This window comes from Gorilla gorilla, chromosome 10 (genome assembly GCF_029281585.2).
Source record: "Gorilla gorilla gorilla isolate KB3781 chromosome 10, NHGRI_mGorGor1-v2.1_pri, whole genome shotgun sequence".
NCBI classification, from domain to species: Eukaryota; Metazoa; Chordata; class Mammalia; order Primates; family Hominidae; genus Gorilla; species Gorilla gorilla.
In genome coordinates, this window is record NC_073234.2 from 115,433,407 (window position 1) to 115,456,334 (window position 22,928).

Genomic DNA, 22,928 nt, shown 5'->3' on the forward strand with positions numbered 1-22,928 from the left:
TGAGGTGAGGGGAAAGGGACATGGGATACAGTAGATCCTGAAAGCTAAATGAAGCAAATGCTTGAAAAGGAGGAAATGATTGACTGCAGCAAATGCTGCTGAGTAGTCAGGTAAGATGAGGACTGAGAACTGAAGCAAAGTGGGGATTGGACAAGAGCATATTTTGTCCCTAATTGACAAAAGCCTAATTGGAGTTAGTTCAAGATAGAATGAGAAAGGATAAAAGAAAGACAAACAGTACTTTGAAGAGTTCTTGTATAGAGAGGAGTAGGAAAATATTGCTGAAGCTGAAGGGGAATGTAAGTTCAAGGAAATTTTGGTTGTTGTTGTTAGGATGACAAATTTTATAACACGTTGTATGCTGGGAAAAATAATTCCACAGAAAGGGAAAAATTGATGATGTAGAAGAGAGGAAACAATTTCAGGAGAAATATTCTTGAATGGTTTAGAGGCATCACAAGTGGAATATCTGGTGTGAGATGCAGCCTACACAACTCGCCCATGCAAGGCAGTGTATATAGGCCCCCATACTGTTAGACCAATAGATTTAGGAGGTGTTGCAGGTTAGGTTTCCCAGAAGGCAGACACTAAGACAGAGTGAGGAGCCTAAAATGTTTACTGGGGAGTGACTCCTGTAAATGGAAAAGGCATGAGTCAGCTGGAGCCATCAGACAACAATGTAGACTTCTATGATGCTGTCCTAACAGTCTCTGCCGGTCCAGCTCCAAAGTCAAGATTGCCTGTTAGAGGAGTCCCACCTTGGATCCTTGGATGGAAATGAACAGACCCTTGCACATTGCCTTGCTCAGTTGTTGGCTGAAGGCCACAAAAGAAGCCTATGGCGTCAGTTTGAAAGCAGAAGGGAACCCTGAAGGGATTAATTGCTGGAAGCTAGCAGCTAAGCACACTCCTTGCAAATAGACAATTAGCCTTTTATTGAAGGGAGAGCTGAGCAGGCACATCTTCATGTCTGACACAGAATAGGAAGATGTAGAAATTCTCTTTTGTTTACTTTCATCTTCACAGTTGCATTAGGCCATTCTTGCATTGCTATAAAGAAATACCCGAGGTTGGGTAATTTATAAAGAAAAGAGGTTTAGTTGGTTCCTGGTTCTGCAGGCTGTACAGGAAGCATAGCAACGTCTGCTTCTAAAGAGACTTCAGGAAGCTTACAATCAAGACAAAAGGTGAACAGGGAGCAGGCATGTCATACGGTGAAAGCAGGAGCAAGGGGTGCGGTGGTGTGCCAAATACTTTTAAACAATCAGATCTCATGCACTAATGCACGGACAGCACCAAGTGGATGGTGCTAAACCATTCATGAGAAAACCATCTCCATACTCCAATCACCTCCCATCAGGCCCTGCCTCCAATTTTGGGGATTACATTTCAGCATGATATTTGGACAGGGATACACATCCAAACTATATCAACAGTGAAGTAATAAGCAAAGTCATCAGCTTGAATGAGTTGAGGGGAGAAAGAGTGTTGGAGGTTTCTAGCAAGAGGAGAAAACATGAAGCAGTTGACTTGAAGACTGCAAGAGTGAATATAGAGAGATTGTTAGGCAGCCCTGATAATTTATTTAGTAGTGTTTAAATTTAAAGAAATATCAACAGAAGAAAGATCAGCAAAATGGCTGATCTATAATTCTTTCGAATTATAGAAATAACTGAAGAAGACTTTTGGTTTTTAAAATATTGCTAGCAATTAGTCAACAAAAACAGACACATATAAGGAAGCAAGAGCCATGCTGGTCTTGTATTTTATTCAAGAAGCAACAAAACATACTTTTAAAATATAAAACATAAAACATATAAAAGTTGTGCATCAGAAGATTCTTAGCCCTAAGAAACAGAAAACCCAATATAACTAGTATAGACAATAAGGCAGATTTATTATTTCACATAAGAATTTCTAATTTGGCTCTGAGATTGGTTAATTTAGTGGCTCAAAGACCTAGGTTTCTTCCATTTTTCTGCTTTGCCAGGCTCAGGAGATCAGCTTATTCTGAGTTACTCATCCCCTTGTTCATGAGTCGGTCCTACAGTTCCAGGCATTACAAGCAGACATAACAATATCGAGCAGAATAAGAAAGAAGATCTCACTGGCTAGAGTTGTGTCACATGCCCATTCCAAAGACAATCACTATTAAGGGGAAAGCAATTGATTTAAAGCACATGTCTGGGTAGAGAAGGGTGGACTGGCCAAACAAAATCAGAATTTTCTTAATAAGAAAAAAGGAGAAATGGCTGCTGGGTAGGCAATCAACAGTACTTCTATGAGAGGAAGAACATATTGCAACTTGTAAATTTAAAAATCCAGCAACACTATCATTTTTTTATTGAGGGTACATCCTCAGAAATAAACATACTTAGAAAATATACCACCCATATATCTTTCTTGAAAATATTATAGATAACTGAGAGAAGAATAAGACAACTCATAAAGAAGTCATGTTATGAAACAACTGATAGTGATCAACAAATTCAATAACACAAAGTTAAATCTGATGGTTTTAATTGTTTTTAAGAAGAATACCTGGAAATTACATTAAAAACTAAATACTTAAATGACATTTAAGCTAGGATCTGAAAATTAAAAATTATTTAGACAGGTAAAGAGTTGAGAGAAGAGCATGCCAGACAGAAGGAATGATGTGAGCATTTCCTTAAGGCTGGAGCGGAAATAAGCATAACATAGATTAGGAAGGTGTCAGATCACACTGAGCCTTGTGTGCCATGTTAGGGATTTGGAATTTTATTTTAAGCATACTGAACATTGCTAGTGTTTTAAGTATAGTAGTCACATATCTCATTCTATTTTAAGAAGATCATACTGCTTTCTCTTTTTTTTAATCATGCCACATTATTTTTAATTACATACAAAGATCTAACATGTCACCCAGGGACCATTTCACCCACTGCTCTGTTTGGCCGCCAGTCTTTTGTCTCTCTCTTCAACAATGGTGAGGTGGATACCCTTTCCTCAGGAAAAAGAAATTCTCAGTTTGTTGCCCTTGCCAATAACAAAAATGTTGGAAAGACGAGTGGCAAACCTGTTGCTGTTGGCATCTTTCATGTGAACCACGTCAAAAGATCCAGGGTGCCTCTCACTGTGGTGATCACACCAATTCTTCCCAGGTTAGCACTTCCAGTCACCATACACGGGTTACCAGTGTCAAACTTGGTGAAATCAGTAATCTTGCCAGTCTCCAAATCAATCTGAATGATATCATTCACCTTGATAAGGGGATCAGGATAGTGGATGGTGCGAGCATCATGAGTCACAAGACGAGAGATTCCTTTTGTGCCCACAAAGATTTTTCTCACTTTGCACAACTTGTACTTGGCCTCCTCAGGTGTAATATGATGTACAGCAAAGCGACCCTTGGTGTCACGGATCAGATGGAAATTCTCTCCCGTCTTGTCAACGCTGATGACATCCATGAACCCAGCAGGGTAGGTTATATCAGTTCGGACTTTGCCATCGATCTTAATGAACTGCTGAACGCAAATCTTCCTTACTTCATCTCCTGTCCGGGCATACTTAAGTCTGTTCCTTAGGAAGATGATGAGGGAGAGACACACTCTCAACTTGTGGGACCAGTGGATGGACGAGGAGCAAACACACTGGTCAACTTATCCAGCATCCAATGCTTTGGAGCTGCTACCCACTTCAGATGCTTCTTGGGATCACAAGTCATGGCTGCGTTAAGCAAGGAAAGAGGACCCCCATTTTCCAGTGTGCGTAGAAATTTTGTTTCTCTTTTAAAAGACTGATGGGAGCAAGGCAAGGGTGGAAGTTAGGAAGCTACTGAAGGTGAGAAATTATGTTGTTCATACCGAGCAGGAGTGTGAAAATGAAAAGATATTGATAAATTGGAAATACATGTAGAGATATGCAATAAGACAAGCTGAAGGATTGCAGATGTATGAGGATGAGTTGAGGGAAATGGTAGAATCAAAAGGAGCCAAGCTTTTGGCTGTGTGGATGGTAGTGCCACTTACTAAAAAGGTAAGGACCAAAAGATTAACAGGTTGCAGCTGGGGAAAGGATATGGGAGAAGGGCACCAAGAAATCTAATTTGAGTTAATCTAAGTTAAGATGAGGTCATTAGGTTGGACTCTAATCCATTATGACTCATGTCCCTATGAAAGGGAAATCTGGACCCAGACAGACAGACAGACAGACAGACAGACAGACAGACACACACACACACACACACACAAACACACGCACACACACAGAGGGAGAGAGAGAGAGCCATGTGAAGATACAGGTAGAGATCAGAATTGTGCTACCACAAACTAAGGAAGGCCTGGGGCTACCAGAACCTAGAGGCGTTAAGGAATGATCTTCTGCTAGAAAATTCAGAGAGAGCATAGTCCAGCCAACATCTTGATCTCAGACCTCTAGCATCCAGAATACTGAGGCAATCCATTTCTTTTGTTTTAAGCTACCAAGTTTATGGTACTTTGTTATAGAAGCTCTAGGAAACTAACACATCAGGTTAAATTACACATGGTCAAATTATAAAATTATGATAAATGTATTATATGGCCAAATGATGAAATCCATCTCCTTCCATATATCCTGAATTCTCTTGCCTTTATCTTGGATAAATAATAAAACTTCATTCCAAGATGGCCAAATAGGAACAGCTCCAGTCTACAGCTCCCAGCGCGAGCGATGCAGAAGACAGGTGATTTCTGCATTTCCAGCTGAGGTACCAGGTTCATCTCACTGGGGCTTGTCGGACAGTGGGTGCAGCTCACGGAGTGTGAGCCAAAGCAGGGTGGGGCATCATCTCACCTGGGAAGCACAAGGGGTCAGGGAATTCCCTTTCCTAGCCAAGGGAAGCCATGACAGACAGTACCTGGAAAATCGGGACACTCCCACCCTAACACTGTGCTTTTCCAACGGTCTTAGCAAATGGCACACCAGGAGATTATATCCCGCATGCCTGGCTCAGAGGGTCCCATGCCCATGGAGCCTCGCTCACTGCTAGCACAGCAGTCTGAGATCGAACTGCAAGGTGGCAGCGAGGCTGGGGGAGGGGCATCCACCATTGCTGGGTGGAGCCCACTGCAGCTCAAGGAGGCCTGCCTGCCTCTGTAGACTCCACCTCTGGGGACAGGGCATAGATGAACAAAAGGCAGCAGAAACTTCTAAAGACTTAAATGTCCCTGTCTGACAGCTTTGAAGAAAGTAGTGGTTCTCCCAGAACGGAGTTTGAGATCTGAGAACGGACAGACTGCCTCCTCAAGTGGGTCCCTGACCCCTGAGTATCCTAACTGGGAGACACCTCCCAGTAGGGGCCGACTGACACCTCATACAGCCAGGTGCCCCTCTGAGATGAAGCTTCCAGAGGAAAGATCAGGCACGAACATTTGCCGTTCTGCAATATTTGCGGTTCTGCAGCCTCTGCTGGTAATACCCAGGCAAGCAGGGTCTGGAGTGGAACTCCAGCAAACTCCAACAGACCTGCAGCTGAGGGTCCTGTCTGTTAGAAGGAAAACTAACAAACAGAAAGGACATCCACACCAAAACCCCATCTGTATGTCACCATCATCAAAAACCAAAGGTAGATAAAACCACAAAGATGGGGAGAAAACAGAGCAGAAAAGCTGAAAATTCTAAAAATCAGAGCAACTCTTCTCCTCCAAAGGAACGCAGCTCCTCACCAGCAACGGAACAAAGCTGGACGGAGAATAACTTTGACGAGTTGAGAGAAGAAGGCTTCAGACAATCGGTAATAACAAACTTCTCTGAGCTAAAGGAGGATGTTCAAACCCATCGCAAAGAAGCTAAAAACCTTGAAAAAAGATTAGACAAATGGCTAACTAGAATAAACAGCATAGAGAAGATGTTAAATGACCTGATGGAGCTGAAAACCATGGCATGAGAACTACATGATGCATGCACAAGCTTCAGTAGCCAATTCAATCAAGTGGAAGAAAGGGTATCAGTGATTGAAGATCAAATGAATGAAATGAAGTGAGAAGAGAAGTTTAGAGAAAAAAGATGAAAAAGAAATGAACAAAGCCTCCAAGAAATATGGGACTATGTGAAAAGACCAAATCTACATCTGATCGGTGTACCTGAAAGTGACGGGGAGAATGGAACCAAGTTGGAAAACACTCTGCAGGATATTATCCAGGAGAACTTCCCCAACCTAGCAAGGCAGGCCAACGTTCAAATTCAGGAAATACAGAGAATGCCACAAAGATACTCCTCGAGAAGAGCAACTCCAAGACACATAATTGTCAGATTCACCAAAGTTGAAATGAAGGAAAAAATGTTAATGGCAGCCAGAGAGAAAGGTCGGGTTACCCACAAAGGGAAGCCAATCAGACTAACAGCTGATCTCTCGGCAGAAACTCTACAAGCCAGAAGAGAGTGGGGGCCAATATTCAACATTCTTAAAGAAAAGAATTTTCAACCCAGAATTTCATATCCAGCCAAACTAAGCTTCATAAGTGAAGGAGAAATAACATACTTTACAGACAAACAAATGCTGAGAGATTTTGCCACCACCAGACTTCCCTTACAAGAGCTCCTGAAGGAAGCACTAAACATGGAAGGGAACAACTGGTACCAGCCACTGCAAAAACATGCCAAATTGTAAAGACCATCAATGCTAGAAAGAAACTGCAGAACTAACGAGCAAAATAACCAGCTAACATCATAATGACAGGATCAAATTCACACATAACAATATTAACCTTAAATGTGAATGGGCTAAATGCTCCAATTAAAAGACACAGACTGGCAAACTGCATAAAGAGTCAAGAGCTATCAGTGTGCTGTATTCAGGAGACCCATCTCACATGCAGAGACACACATAGGCTCAAAATAAAGGGATGGAGGAAGATCTACCAAGCAAATGGAAAACAAAAAAAAGCAGGGGTTGCAGTCCTAGTCTCTGATAAAACAGACTTTAAACTAACAAAGATCAAAAGAGACAAAGAAGGCCATTACATAATGGTAAAGGGATCAATTCAACAAGAAGAGCTGGCCGGGCGCAGTGGCTCACGCCTGTAATCCCAGCACTTTGGGAGGCCGAGGTGGGTGGATCACGAGGTCAGGAGATCGAGACCACGGTGAAACCCCATCTCTACTAAAAATACAAAAAATTAGCCGGGCGCAGTGGTGGGCGCCTGTAGTCCCAGCTACTCGGGAAGCTGAGGCAGGAGAATGGCGTGAACCCGGGAGGCGGAGCTTTCAGTGAGCCGAGATTGCACCACTGCACTCCAGCCTGGGCGACAGAGCGAGACTCCGTCTCAAAAAAAAAAAAAAAAAAAAAAAAAAAAAAACAAGAAGAGCTAACTATCCTAAATATATATGCACCCAATACAGGAGCATCCAGATTCATAAAGCAAGTCCTTAGAGACCTACAAACAGCCTTAGACTCCCACACAATAATGATGGGAGACTTTAACACCCCACTGTCAACATTAGACAGATCAACAAGACAGAACATTAACAAGGATATCCAGGAATTGAACTCAGCTCTGCACCAAGCAGACCTAATAGACATCTACAGAACTCTCCACCCCAAATCAACAGAATATACATTCTTCTCAGCACCACATTGCGCTTATTCCAAAATTGGCCACAAAGTTGGAAGTAAAGCACTCCTCAGCAAATGTAAAAGAACAGAAATTATAACAAACTGTCTCTCAGACCACAGTTCAATCAAACTAGAACTCAGGATTAAGAAACTCACTCAAAACCAATCAACTACATGAAAACTGAACAACCTGCTCCTGAATGACTACTGGGTACATAACGAAATGAAGGCAGAAATAAAGATGTTCTTTGAATCCAATAAGAACAAAGACACAACATACCAGTATCTCTGGGACAAATTTAAAGCAGTGTGTAGAAGGAAATTTATAGCACTAAATGCCCACAAGAGAAAGCAGGAAAGATCTAAAATTGACACGCTAACATCACGATTAAAAAAACTAGAGAAGCAAGAGCAAACACATTCAAAAGCTAGCAGAAGGCAAGAAATAACTAAGATCAGAGTAGAAGTGAAGGAGATGGAGACACAAAAAACCCTTCAAAAAATCAATGAATCCAGGAGCTGGTTTTTTGAAAAGATCAATAAAATTGATAGACCGCTAGTAAGACTAATAAGAAAAGAGAAGAATCAAATAGATGCAATAAAAAATGATAAAGGGGATATCACCACTGATTCCACAGAAATACAAACTACCATCAGAGAATACTATAAACACCCTATGCAAATAAACTAGAAAATCTAGAGGAAATGGATAAATTCCTGGACACATACACCCTCCCAAGACTAAACCGGGAAGAAGTTGAATCCCTGAATAGACCAATAACAGGCTCTGAAATTGAGGCAATAATTAATAGCTTACCAACCAAAAAAAGTCCAGGACCAGACGGATTCACAGCTGAATTCTACCAGAGGTACAAAGAGGAGTTGGTACCATTCCTTCTGAAACTATTCCAATCAATAGAAAAAGAGGGAATCCTCCCTAACTCATTTTATGAGGCCAGCATCACCCTGATACCAAAGCCTGGCAGAGACACAACAAAAAAAGAGAATTTTAGACCAATATCCCTGATGAACATCAATGCGAAAATCCTCAATAAAATACTGGCAAACCAAATCCAGCAGCACATCAAAAAGCTTATCCACCATGATCAAGTTGGCTTCATCCCCGGAATGCAAGGCTGGTTCAACATATGCAAATCAATAAATGTAATCCAGCATATAAACAGAACCAAAGACAAAAACCACATGATTATCTCAATAGATGCAGAAAAGGCCTCAACAAAATTAAACAGCCCTTCATGCTAAAAACTCTCAATACACTAGGTATTGATGGGATGTCTGTCAAAATAATAAGAGCTATTTATGACAAACCCACAGCCAATATCATACTGAATGGGCAAAAACTGGAAGCATTCACTTTGAAAACTGCCATAAGACAGGGATGCCCTCTCTCACCACTCCTATTCAACATAGTGTTGGAAGTTCTGGCCAGGGCAATCAGGCAGGAGAAAGAAATAAAGGGTATTCAATTAGGAAATGGGAAGTCAAATTGTCCCTGTTTGCAGATGACATTATTGTATATTTAGAAAACCCCATTGTCGCAGCCCAAAATCTCCTTAAGCTGATAAGCAACTTCAGCAAAGTCTCAGGATACAAAATCAATGTGCAAAAATCACAAGTATTCTTATACACCATTAACAGATAAACAGAGAGCCAAATCATGAGTGAACTCCCATTCACAATTACTATAAAGAGAATAAAATACCTAGGAATCCAACTTACAAGGGATGTGAAGGACCTCTTCAAGGAGAACTACAAACCGCTGCTCAATGTAATAAAAGAGGATACAAACAAATGGAAGAACATTCCATGCTCATGCAAAGGAAGAATCAATATTGTGAAAATGGCCATACTGCCCAAGGTAATTTATAAATTCAATGCCATCCCCATCAAGCTACCAATGACTTTCTTCATAGAATTGGAAAAAACTACTTTAAAGTTCATATGGAACCAACAAAGAGCCCGCATTGCCAAGACAATCCTAAGCCAAAAGAACAAAGCTGGAGGCATCGCGCTACCCGACTTCAAACTATACTACAAGGCTACAGTAACCAAAACAGCATGGTACTGGTACCAAAACAGAGATATAGACGAATGGAACAGAACAGAGCCCTCAGAAATAACACCACACATCTACAACCATCTGATCTTTGACAAACCTGACAAAAACAAGAAATGGGGAAAGGATTCCCTATTTAACAAATGGTGCTGGGAAAACTGGCTAGCCATAAGTAGAAAGCTGAAACTGGATCCCTTCCTTACACTGTATACAGAAATTAATTCAAGATGGATTAAAGACTTACATGTTAGACCTAAAACCATAAAAACCCTAGAAGAAAACCTAGGCAATACCATTCAGGACATAGGCATGGGCAAGGACTACATCACTAAAACACCAAAAGCAATGGCAACAAAAGCCAAAATAGACAAATGGGATCTAATTGAACTAAAGAGCTTCTGCACAGCAAAAGAAACTATCATCAGAGTGAACAGGCAACCTACAGAATGGGAGAAAAATTTTACAACCTACCCATCTGACAAAGGACTAATATCCAGAATCTACAAAGAACTTAAACAAATTTACAAGAAAAATCAAACAACCCCATCAAAAAGTGGGCAAAGGATATGAACAGACACTTCTCAAAAGAAGACATTTTATGCAGCCAACAGACACATGAAAAAAATGCTCATTATCACTGGCCATCAGAGAAATGCAAATCAAAACCACAATCTAACCCAGTTAGAATGGCGATCATTAAAGAGTCAGAAAACAACAGGTGCTGGACAGGATGTGGAGAAACAGGAACACTTTTACACTGTTGGTGGGACTGTAACTAGTTCAACCATTGTGGAAAACAGTGTGGCGATTCCTCAAGGATCTAGAACTAGAAATACCATTTGACCAGCCATCCCATTACTGGGTATATACCCAAAGGATTATAAATCATGCGGCTATAAAGACACATGCACATGTATGTTTATTGTGGCACTATTCACAATAGCAAAGACTTGGAACCAACCCAAATGTCCATCAATGATAGACTGGATTAAGAAAATGTGGCACATATACACCATGGAATACTATGCAGCCATAAAAAAGGATGAGTTCATGTCCTTTTAGGGACATGGATGAAGCTGGAAACCATCATTCTGAACAAACTATCCCAAGGACAGACAAACAAACACCGCATGTTCTCACACATAGGTGGGAACTGAACAATAAGAACACTTGGACACAGGGAACATCACACACCAGGGCCTGTCGTGGGGTGAGGGTAGGGGGGAGGCATAGCATTAGGAGATATACCTAATGTAAATGATGAGTTAATGGGTGCAGCACACCAACATGGCACATGTATACCTATGTAACAAACCTGCACGTTGTGCACATGTACCCTAGAACTTAAAGTATAATTTAAAACAAACAAACAAAAAAACTCATTAAATCCGATTTTCAGACCTCTCCATGACTATACCTGCACAGTGAAACCTGTACGGAGCAAAACACAAAACTATGTTGATTGGTGTCACTTACAACACATGATTTTTTTTTTTTTTTTCTTTTTGAGACAGAGTCTTGCCCTGTTACCCTGGCTGGAGTGCAATGGCGCAATCTCAGATCACTGCAACCTCTGTCTCCTGGGTTTAAGCAATTCTCTTTCCTCAGCCTCCCAAGTAGCTGGGATTACAGGCACGTGCCACCACGCTCAGCTAATTTTTTTGTATTTTTAGTAAAGACAGGTTTCACCATGTTGCCCAGGCTGGTCTCAAACTCCTGGGCTCAAGTGATCCACCACCTTGGCTGCCCAAAGTGCTGGGATTATAGGCATGAGCCACCACGACTGGCCAAAACTATTTCATATCTTCTCTCTCTGAAAACTTCCAATACCTCTTTCCTAATCTTCAATCCTAGCTAATGACCTCACTACCTATTTCAACGAGAAAACACAAAACCTCATAAAAATATTTACAAAGGCTCCCATGACCACATAAGCCTACCTATCTGCATTTGTCCCCATATTCTCTGCCAACCAGCCTTTCCACTTTTGGACTATATACTATCCCCTCTTGCCTACTCAAGGACATTGCTCCAAAAATGTATCTTTTCCCCTCCATCATAAAACTATACCTCTCTACTAGATCATTCTCATTTGCTACTATTTCTTACTCATTAAAAAAATAAAATAAAATAACAAACCAACATTCTTTTGATCCCACTTTCAGTCACAACCCTATCTCTTTCGTTTCTTTCTCAAAATGACGTTTACTCATTTGGCATGACAGTTCCAGTTTATGCTTCATTATTAATTAATTAAATCATCATTCAATTATTAATGGTGGATTTTTCAAATGTGTTTTAGTTTGGATTGTAAATATATGGATAGCTTATCTTTTAATGTAGAACTCATTCTCTCCCATTTCTCACCTTGTTTTCTCTCTTGAGCCCCACTGCAAACAGGTCTTCCCCCAATATTCCATTGAAACTGCTGTTTTCAAGGTCATCAACCATGTCCACGTTGTTAAATCTAATTGTCAATTCTCATTCCTCACCTTTTTGACCTTTCAATATCATTTGACATAGCTAATCATTCCTTCCATCTTTAAATAACTTTTTTGCTTGTTTTTAAAGGCACCATACTCTCCTGATTCTCCTTTTGTTACTCAGGAGAAACCGTATCTTTGCTCTAGCTGGTAGGAGGAAAGAAATAATAAGTAAAAATGGGTCCCTCCCTTTAAGGAAACTTCCCAGAAGCAGTACATACCTCTTCTGCTTGGTCATATGGCCACCCTTAGCTGCAAAAGAGTCTTGGAATGGCATTTTATATATATATTTTTAAAAATACAAATTTATTTATACACACATATATATGTTATACATAAATTGTATTTAAATATACATATATGTAATATATATATACACACACATACCTATACATGTGATATATATATGTATATATACACACATACATATTTTTCCCCTGGGCAATCAGATAATCATGGGAGATTCTATTACAGGAGAAGGGGAGAAAGAATATTTGAAAACAACTAGCACAGTAATTTTCAAGTTTTCTACAAGATTTGAAAAATAATATTAGAAAACAATTTTACTGGACGAGTGCAGTGGCTCATGCCTGTAATACCAGCACTTTGGGAGGCCAAGGTGGGCAGATCATGTGAGGTCAGGAGTTCAAGACCAGCCTGGCTAACATGGTGAACCCTCATCTCTACTAAAAATACAGAAATCAGCCCGGCGTGGTGGCGCACACCTGTAATCCCAGCTACTCAGGAGGCTGAGGCAAGAGAATTGCTTGAACTGGGGAGGCAGAGGTTGCAGTGAGCTGAGATTACACCACTGCACTCCAGTCTGGGTGACACAGAAAGACTCTGTCTCAAAAAAAAAAGAAAGAAAAGAAAAGAAAACAATTTTACTTTAAAAATATAATTGAATAATAGTAAAAGGAGATGAGAAAGTTAAAGAATAACAAAAATGCTTAAGTCTAAAATTATTATACAGGTTTCTCTTGGGCTCTTTTTCTTCAGTGAAATTTAGAAGTATTAAATGTGTATGAAGTGTATTGGGTCATATTTTTAGTAAATGTGATATAGTTAGTAGCTATAACACTGTATATATAAAGAGCTTATAAACCAAAAAGCATCCAAGACAGGTTTCAATCAATTTGAAGTTTATTTTGCCAAGGTTAAGGACATGTACCCAGGAGACAGGTCTGTGTATCTCTCAAAAGATGATTTTCAGGGCTTCAATATTTAAAGGGGAAAAGCAGGCTGGAGGGGAAGGAGGGAGGGTATGGTTACACTACTGAATCCACATGTAGCAAGAGAAAAGGGGCAGGTAGGGAAATAGTCAATTATGTATTCATCTCAGGCTCGGTAAATCAGGATTTTACATAAGATAAGGTGAACATATAGTAGCCACCTGTGGAGATAATTTAACTTTTTATCTGTAGCTGTCTGCTTAGGAACAGAAGGAAAGGCAGCTTCTTGCACGACTCAGTTTTCAGCTTATTTTTTCCTTTTGGTATAGTGAATCAAGGTCCTGAGTTTTTATTTTCCTTTCACAACCTCATACAATTGAGAGGCATCATGCCAAGATCCCAATACATAAATTGGCAAAGAGCAAAAACAAATAATATATAAACTATAGCACACTTAATTAAATATCATCTTTATCCTCCCTGGTAATCATAAGAAGTAAATTAAGAGAGCAAGATATAGAGTTATCTATCAATTTTACCATAAAAAAGTATTTGTTTGCTTTGCTATTAATTGTGATATTCCCCACTGGTAAGTGTGCTTCTGAGAATATAAATTTTGTCAACACTTAGAAAAGCAATTTTTACCTTAGGAAATTAATGTCCTTGGTATCTACTTTTGGGAATGCAGTTAATCTAGTTTTGGGAATCTATCCTACAAAAATAATCCAACATGTAGACAATCTTTTGGCACAAAGATGTTGATTACAGAGTTATTTCCAATAGAGAAACACTGGGAAAACCCCAAATGATGAATAGTAGAGCAACTGATAATAAATGTTAGTCTATCTATTCAATGAAATATCATGCTATAATTAAAATTATATTTATAAAGAACTCAATCACAAGGGGAAATGTTCATGATATATTATTAAGGAGAAAAATTATTTCATGATTACATAAATATAAATGCCAAGCAATTGTATAATTAGCAAATAAAAGAATGACGAGTAACATTAACCAAAAAAATACTGATAAAATATATTTAAAAGCTATTTTAGAATTAAGTAGACAATCCAAGTGATTGCACTAAAAAACACCCTGAACCCAAAATAAAACCAAAAGTACAAGGAGGTTGTATTAGACAAAATAATGGTCCCAAAGATGTTTATCTTCCTCCCCAAAACCTGTGCATGTTCTGTTACATGGCAAAAGGGAAATTTTGCAGACACAATTAAGGCTGCAGACTTTATGAGAGGGAGATTATCTTGGATAATCCAAGTGATCCGAAGGGCTAATTACCCAAGGGCTAATCATAGGAGTCCTTAAAAGCAGAGGACATTCTCCAGGTGGCAGCAGAAGAGATGAGACAGAATGGGGAGGTCAGAAGAATTTGAAATGTGAGAAGGACTAGACTCATTATTTCTGACTCTGAAAATGGAGGATGGGGGTTCAGAGCTAAGGAATGTGATAGCCTCTGGAAGCTGAGAATGACTCCCTCTCAGCTGAGAACCACGGCTAGCAAGGACATGGAACCTCTGTTCTAAAACTACAAGAAACTAATCTGGGTCTGAAACCTGAATGAGTTTGGAAGCAGAGCCACCCTAGGGCCTCCAGAAAGGAGTGCAGCCCTGCTGACACCTTGATTTCAGCCTTGTGTGACTAAGAAGTGGACCCAGCTGGGCCATGCTATACCAGGACCTCCAACTCGAACTGTGAAATAATAAAGTTGTGGTAATTTATTATGGCAGCAATAGAAAACTAATACACAGAGCTGGGCAAGGTAGCGCAGGCTTGTAGTCTCAGCTACACCCCACCAGAGGCTGAAGCAGAAGGAGTGATTGGGCCCAGCCATTCGAGGCTGCAGTGAGCCATTACTGTACCACGGCACTCCAGCCTGGAGACATGAGACCTGTCTCTAAAATAAGTAACTAAATAATTTATGTAAAAATTATTTAGGCCAGGTGCAGTGGCTCACACTTGTAATCCAAGCACTTTGGGAGGCCGAGGCGGGTGGATCACAAGGTCAGGAGATTGAGACAATCCTGGCTAACACAGTGAAACCCCGTCTCTATTAAAAAATACAAAAAATTAGCCGGGTGTGGTGGCGGGCACCTGTAGTCCCAGCTACTCGGGAGGCTGAGGCAGGAGAATGGCGTGAACTCGGGAGGCGGAGCTTGCAGTGAGCCGAGATTGTGCCACTGCACTCCAGCCGGGGTGACAGAGTGAGACTCCATCTCAAAAAAATAAAAAATAAATAAATAAAAATTATTTAAATGTTTTACAAAAATAGAAAATACAGAGGGTAAAAATTAGAAGGTCAATTTAACAACAAATGCCTCTGTGATCTGTAAGTGGAAAGGAATATCTAGCTTTCACAGATATTTGATCATAGAGACATCATATGCATACCCTGGAAGAACACTTAATAGTATTACAGTTATCACCAAAGAAGGGCTGGAAAAGGACAAAATAATATTGTCAAGGGCACCAAACCTCTCTCTGTTATATAATGATATGATAATCAAAGAAACTGTATGGCTATCCAAGAAAGTCTTCTTGGGAAGCTAGGGGGAATTAAGAGAGGTAACTAAGAAAAGGGTGATTATATATAAAGGATAATGATTGTTGAAAAAATGGTGGATAGGAGGCAGCACTAACTAGCAGCTCCCTCTTGAATGGACACAGCAGCATATGGAGACCTACATCATGGCCTTTTGCTAACGCAGAAACATGCCAGGAAAGCAGGGAGAATCCACAGACTCTTTGAAGGAAGCGGCTTGCCACTGCAGGCTCCGTAAGACAGCTGAAAAACTGAGCGCTCATAGTGTGAGAGGGGGAACATCGCCCCTGAAACACACATCCTCACTGGGTAACCTGAAGGTCCAGATCACAGGAGGATTTGACCTTACCTGGAGCTGAGACAAATTTAGAGAGCTGAGTGAAATATAGGGGACCAAATACATGGAACCAAAAAAGAGCCCACATAGCCAAAGCAAAACTAAGCAAAAAGAACAAATACGAAGGCATCACATTACCCAACTTCAAACTATACTACCAGGCTATAGTTACCAAAACAGTATGGTGGTGGTATAAAAAGAGGCACGTAGATCAATAGAACAGAAGAGAGAGCCCAGAAATAAAGTGAAATAGTTATAGCCAACTGATCTTCGACAAGGCAAACAAAAACATAAAGTGGAGAAAGGACACCCTATTCAACAAATGGTGCTGGGATAATTGGCAAGCCACATGTAGAAGAATAAAACTGGATCCTCATCTGTCTGACCTTATACAAAAATCAACTGAAGATGGATCAAAGACTTAAATCTAAGACCTGAAACCATAAAAATTCTAGATGGGAACATTGGAAAAACCCTTCTAGACATTGGCTTAGGCAAAGACTTCATGACCAAGAACCCAAAAGCAAATGCAACAAGATATACAATGCAACAAACATATGAAAAAATGCTCAATATCATTAATGATCAGAGAAATGCAAATCAAAACCACAGTATGACACCACTTTACTCCCACAAGAATGGCCATAATCAAAAAATAAAAAAATAATAGATGTTGATGTGGATGTGGTGAGAAGGGACACTTTTACATTGCTGGTGGGAATGTAAACTAGTACAACCACTATGGAAAACAGTGCGATTTCTTAAAGAACTAAAAGTAGATCTGTTTGATCCAGTGATCCCACTACTGGGTATCTACCCAGAGGGAAAGATGTCATTATATGAAAAAGATACTTGCAGCCAGGCGTAGTGGCTCACGCCTGTAATCCCAACACTTTGAGAGGTCGAGGTGGGTAGATCACCTGAGGTCAGGAGTTTGAGACCAGCCTGGCCAACATGGCAAACACTGTCTGTACTAAAAATACAAAAAATTAGCTGGGCGTGGTGGCAGGCACCTGTAATCCCAGCTACTTGGGAGGCTGAAGCAGGAGAATCACTTGAACCCGGGAGGCGGAGGTCACAGTGAGCCGAGATTGCACCATTGCACTCCAGCTAGGGCAACGAGAATGAAACTCCATCTCAAAAAAAAAAAAGATACTTGCACACGCATGTTTACAGCAGCACAATTTGCAACTGCAAAAATATGGAATCAGCCCAAATGCCCATCAATCAATGAGTGGATAAAGAAAATATGGTATGTATATATCATGGAACACTACTTAGCCATAAAAGGAACAAAATGGCATTTGCAGCAACCTAGATGGAACTGGAGACCATTATTCTAAGCGCAATAACTCAGGAATAGAAAACCAAACATTGTATGTTCTCATTCTCATAAGTGGGAGTTAGGTTATGAGGACACAAAGGCATAAGAATGGACTTTGGGGCCAGGTGCAGTGGCTCACGCCTGTAATCCTAAGCACTTTGGGTGGCCGAGGCGGGCAGATCACCTGAGGTTGGGAGTTTGAGACCAGCCTAACCAACATGGAGAAACCCCATCTCTACTAAAAATGCAAAATTAGCCAGGCATTGTGGCGCATGCCTGTAATCCAAGCTACTCGGGAGGCTGAGGCAAGAGAATCAATCGCTTGAATTCGGGAGGCAGAGGTTGCAGTGAGCCGAGATTGTGCCATTGCACTCCAGCCTGGGCAACAAGAGCTAAACTCTGTCTCACACGCACACACAAAAAAGAATGGACTTTGGGAACTTGGGGGGAATGGATGGGAGGGGAGTGAAGGACAAAAGACGACACATTAGGTACAGTGTACACTGCTCAGGTGATGGGTGCACCAAAATCTCAGAAATCCATGAAAGAACTTATCCATGTAACCAAATACTACCTGTTTCCCAAAAACCTATTGAAAAGAAAAATAATAAAGGAAGAACCAACGTGTGGGCTTAGGTATGTGGGGTGTAGCTTTGCCTGCTAACTCCGGTTAAGTCAATATGGTTAATAAAATCATTTAATTACAGATCCACAGATCACTTGTTTCCTGGGTCAGGCTCTCTACATGGAAGATGGGCTGAGAAGAGATGGAAGTTCACTTTCCTTGTGCTGGGGGTAAGTTACCCTGGGACTGGAATAATACTGGCAGTCTAGGTTTAGATCAGAGGTTGGCTGACAATGGCCCACTGCCTATTTTTGTAAATAAAGTTTATAGAATATAGCCATGCCCATTCATTTACATATTGTCTGTGGCTGACTTCATTCTATAATAGCAGAGTTAAGTAGCTGCAACAGAGACCATATGATTCACAAAATACTTAATTTTGTCCTTTATACAGAAAAAAATTTGCTGACTCCTGGCCCAATATATATTGAACCTAAACACAATGAAGTAAACAGAAATACTTATATTAAGGTGGAAAAAAATTACCTGCAAATATACAGGATAGGAGAGACCTGACTCGGCAAGAAATGTGCTTGAATGAAAAAATCTTGATGGTTATAAATCAGCACAAATTATATAAGGAAGGAAAAAGTGCTTAAAAAACAAGAAAACATACGCTTAGACTACCCTAAAAGAAACAATATCTGGACCAGTAGTTGCAGTTCTCCTGTATGAACCATTCTTCAATATATACTCTTGTCTCCAAACTGTTCTCTGCCTAGCACCTTCTAACCCGTGGTTAATTTACACTTATCTATCAGACTTCAGCTTAGATATCATTTCCTCTGAAAAGCCTTTGATTCCCCAAAACTGGGTTCCATGTACTTACTTACTTTATCATGGCATTTAACATATCATACTGAAATTACTTCTTTATTTGTCCATCTGCTCCACTAGACGAATCCTGTAAGCAGAGATAGGTAGATGGTATTCCAATACCAGGCCCAGTGCCTGCCACGTAACAGTTTTTTAACATGTTCATTAAATGAATGTCACAGCCCCATTATATTCCTTATCAGTTAGACTGCATAGTATAAGTATAGTCATGTGTCACTTAACAATGGGGATACATTCTGAGAAATGTGTCATTAGGTGACTTTGTCATTGTGTGAACATCGTAGAGTGTATTTACACAAACCTAGATGGTGTAGCCTATCACACACCTGGGCTATATGGTATAGCCCTATTGCTCCTAGGCTACAAACCTGTAGAACATGTTACTCTGGTGAATAATGTAGTCATTGCAACACAATGGTAAGTATTTGTGTATCTAAACATGCAAAAAATATAGTCAAAATACAGTATAAAAGATTAAAAAAAATAGTATGCCTGTATAGGGCACTTACCATGGATGGAGCTTGCAGAACTGGAAGTTGCTCTGGGTGAGTCAGTGAGTGGTGAGTGAATGTGAAGGCCTAGGATGTTACTGCACACCACTGTAGACTTCATAAACATTGTACACTTAGGCTACACTAAATTTATAAAAAACCTTTCTTTCTTCAATAATAAATTAACCTCAGCTTACTATACTTCTTTACTTAGCTTACTGTAACTTTTTTACTTTATAAACTTAACTCTTTATACCTTTTTAACTCTTGTAATAACACTTGGTTTAGAACACAAACATTATACAACTATACAAGGATATTTTCTTTCCTTAGGTCCTTTTTCTAGACTTTTTTTCTATTTTTAAAAATTGTTTAAATTGTAAACTTTTGAAACAAAGACACTAACACATGTATTAGCCTTGGCATACACAAAGTCAGGATCATCAATATCACTGTCTTCCACCTCTACATCTTGTCCTACTGGAAGGTCTTCAGGGACAATATCATGGACCTGTCATCTCCAATGACAACAATGCCTTCTTCAGGAATACCTCCTGAAGGACCTGCCTGAGGCTGCTTACAGTTGAATTTTTTGTTTAGGCCAGGCACAGTAGCTCACATCTGTAATCCCAGCACTTTGGGAGGCTGAGGCAGTTGGTTGCTTGAGCCCAGGAGTCCAAGACCAGCCTGGGCAACATGGTGAAACCCCGTCTCTTCAAAAAGTACAAAAATTAGCTGGGCATGGTGGCAGATACCTGTAGTTCCAGCTACTTGGGAGGCTGAGGTGGGAGGATCACTTGAGCCCAGGAAGTCAAGGTTACAGTGAACCGTGATAATGGCAACTGCACTCTGGTCTGGGGCAAACAGGGTGAGCCCCTGTCTCAAAAAAAAAAAAATTGTTTAATAAGTAGTACATTCTAAAATAACAGTAGCATAATAAATACATAAGCCAGTAATCAAGTTTAAATCAAATGTTTATCAAGTACTATGTACATAATTGTACTATACTTTTTTTCCTCCAGAGCAGGAATGGAAGTTTATTTAAAAAGGCTTTAGAACAGGAAAGAAAGGAAAGTACGCTTGGAAGAAATCTAAGCAGGACATGCTATACTTTTTTACCACTGGCAGCACAATAGGTTAACACCAGCATCAACATAAACACATGAGTAGTGCATTGTGCTATGATGTTAAGATAGCTAGGATGTCACTATGTGATAGGAATTTTTCAGTTCCATTATAATCTTATGGGACCACCTTCCTATAATGAGTCTGTTGTCGACCAAAATGTCATTATGCAGGACCTGTTTTCAGTTTTGGTAATTGGCAGACTGAATTGCCTGCTCAAATCTATCCCCTTCCCTACCCTCTGGTAGACAGATCCCTAGTTTTAACTGGGTGCTTTCCTCTGTGGCCACGTACTCAGGGAAGAATCAGTACTCCAGTCCTTAGGGTGATTAATCTTTTCTTTTTTTTGAGACGCAGTTTCGCTCTTGTTGCCCAGGCTGGAGAGCAATGGTGCGATCTAGGCTCACTGCAAAATTCGTGTCCCAGGTTCAAGCGATTCTCCTGCCTCAGCCTCCCAAGTAGCTGTGATTACAAGCATGCGCCACCACAACCGGCTAATTTTGAATTTTTAGTAGAGACGGGGTTTCTCCATGTTGGTCAGGCTAATCTCGAACTCCCGACCTCAGGTGATCCACCCACCTTTGCCTCCCAATGTGATGGGATTACAGGTGTGAGCCACCACGCCCGGCCCAGGGTGATTTATCTTAACCAGATGGTTCAGGAGGAAATGTGATGCATTTAGGTACAGTGACATGTAAAGGGAAGTCAACTGAGCCATTACTGGAAAGGAGATTTACTTAAAAAGAAAAGTGTGAGGAAAATGAGTTTTTTCTGCCTTTGAATGTGCCTATGTTTAAAGAGGTTTTGCTAGAAGCTGCTTGCAACCATGAACATGAGGATAAAAATCCCCTGCATTGAGGATGGCAGAGATGAAAGACAGAAAGAGCTAGGATCCGTCATCATCAGTAAGCATCTGGAACCACCCCATCGCCAGATGTTTCCTTATGTGAATAGGGTAACACTTTTAGTTGGCTTTTCCTTTGCTTGTACATAGAAGCATGCTAACTTATGCAAGTGACCACATTTTAAGCAGCACTTTAGCAAATTGAGGCACATCTAAATGGCAAATAATGGTGAAGGCTTTGGAAACCATGTCTTTTGAGGAATAAAGGATTATGGATGTAAAGTCTAGAAAAAAGAAGACTTGGCATGAGATATAACAGCTCTTCTGTAATGTGAATGAAAAACCTAGGACCAAGTGTGGTAATGGGGAGCTACATGAATTCACTAATAGGAGAAAAAAGGTCAAACTAGAAGTACTTAAAACAGAAAGGTTTATGGGGTAGTATGTTTTCTTGTTAAGAACTTCAGCTGTAATTTGGTGACTCCCTGTTGTGAGCATTCTGGATTTGCTTTGGTGTGAGGCTGAGCAACAGAACTTCTGTTTCCTTCCAACCCTTAAGATGCCATAATTTTATCTGACTTCGTGACATGTACTGCAATAATTGTACAAGCAGGGAGGAAGAGTACAGTTCACCCTTGCACAACATTGGCTTGAACTGCACAAGTTCACTCACACGCAATTTTTTTTCAATACAGTCAGCCATGCATATCCACGAGTTCCATATCCACAACCAAATGAAGATATGAAATCTGTTGATCCAAAGAACCAACTCCCTGACTTAAAGATGCTTGGATTTTGGTATCCAAGGGTACCCTAGAACAAATCTCCCATGGACATGGAGGGATGATTGGAAGTATAAAATTGCCAGTGTATATATTATTCATGCTTCAATCTCTAAAATTGGTGGCACTATAATAGCCTCTGGACATATTTATGGAACTACCCCAGAAAATCAAAATTGAAGGATACTCAGTAACGAGTACTAACAAGAAACTCAATTGTTCCTGAAGGCAAAAAAAAAAAAAGAAAAAAAGGAGGGGGTAGAAGTATTGATACACATAAAAATTGCAAAGTGTTAACTGCGCCCCCAATAAGATTTACAGAAAAGGATTACATATATGAATATAGTAATTCTCAAATATCTTTGCTAGGAAAAACTTAACATTTAAAATAAAGATATACTTAGCTTTAGCATGTTTTTAGATATTATAATACAGGAATGTTTTAAATTCTGGATATTTATAGAAATAGGATATTAAAAAGTTGCTTAATTTACTCATTCTATATCCCTCTTCAAATCTCTTCCATCTTCGTAGTTCCAAAGTCTTGATTGAAAAATCTCTTGTTCAACTGCAAGAAATGGAGTAAAAATAAGCTAGTGGAAAAAAGCAACAAATATGGCTATCATAGCTATGCCAATTATGATAATAAATTATAAAGTAACTATACTGAATTCAAATAAACACTAAATTGCCCC

At 40.0% G+C, this 22,928-nt stretch overlaps 1 pseudogene; it reads right to left on the reverse strand.

Annotated features, from left to right (window-relative positions):
* Positions 1-2,916: 2,916 nt before the first annotated feature.
* LOC101139149 (small ribosomal subunit protein eS4-like) lies at positions 2,917-3,706 on the reverse strand (annotated as a pseudogene).
* Positions 3,707-22,928: the final 19,222 nt, after the last annotated feature.